Source organism: Suncus etruscus, chromosome 2, assembly GCF_024139225.1.
Source record: "Suncus etruscus isolate mSunEtr1 chromosome 2, mSunEtr1.pri.cur, whole genome shotgun sequence".
Lineage (NCBI taxonomy): Eukaryota > Metazoa > Chordata > Mammalia > Eulipotyphla > Soricidae > Suncus > Suncus etruscus.
In genome coordinates this window covers 39364123-39365189 of record NC_064849.1, presented here as the reverse complement: position 1 = coordinate 39365189, position 1067 = coordinate 39364123, and positions in this window count along the sequence as shown.

The following is a 1067-nucleotide window of genomic DNA, read 5'->3' as shown; positions in this document are numbered from 1 at the left end:
TACACATTTCACATTCTTGCCTCAAACAGATTCAGTTCAATTCTCACCCTTCCTTTCTGAAGCCGGGATGTTGTTGGAGGGGGATTGGCTCATGGGGCACTCTTGCTCTGGGTGGAAGTATTCCCCTTTTTTCAGTGACCAGATAGTGAATATTTCCGAGTGGATTTCTTATTATTCACATTAAACTGGTTCTTTGTTTTTTAAATAAAAATTCTGAATATAGGGGCCGGTGAGGTGGTGCTAGAGGTAAGGTGTCTGCTCTAGCACTAGCCAAGGAAGAACCGTGGCTCAATCCCCCGGCATTCCATATGGTCCCCCCAAGCCAGGGGCAATTTCTGAGTGCTTAGCCAAGAGTAACCCCTGAGCATCAAACAGTGTGGCCCCCCCAAATTCTGAATATAAAATAAATAATCAATAATTTAATTATTAATTGGAAAATAATTCTTGGTCTACCATTAGACATGATTGTTATTTTACGAAATAACCCTTGAAAATAACTCCCTTCTGATTATAATCAACAGCAGCAGTAGTTATGATTTATTGAGCTCTCAATATGTAATGAACCAAGTATAAAAATGATAATTATGATATTTATATATTGTTAATTCCCTATGCTGTAATTAGGACAAAAATTAAACCAAAATAGTTTACTGAAAATATTTTAATACAAGTACATAGAAAATGAATGGTTAGGAATAATGATAAATTTGAAGCTGGAGCCATATTCTAGTGGCTTGGGCATCTGCCTTGCATGTGAAAGACCTGAATTCAATCTCCAGCACCACATATGGTGCCCTAACCTCTTCCAGGAGAAATTCTTGAGAGTAGAGTCAGGAATAAGCTCTGAGCACCCTGGGCATGTCCCCCAAAACAAAAATATTAACTTGCTCGCCAAGCCTATGTTCGCTCTTAAACATATATTTAACTCATTTGTCTCTATGTTTCTTTGCTTTACACATATATTTTACATATATTTAACTCATTTGTTAATATATATAATATATTATATATTAATATATAATATGTATATAATATATATGCTTTATACATATATTTTACATATATTT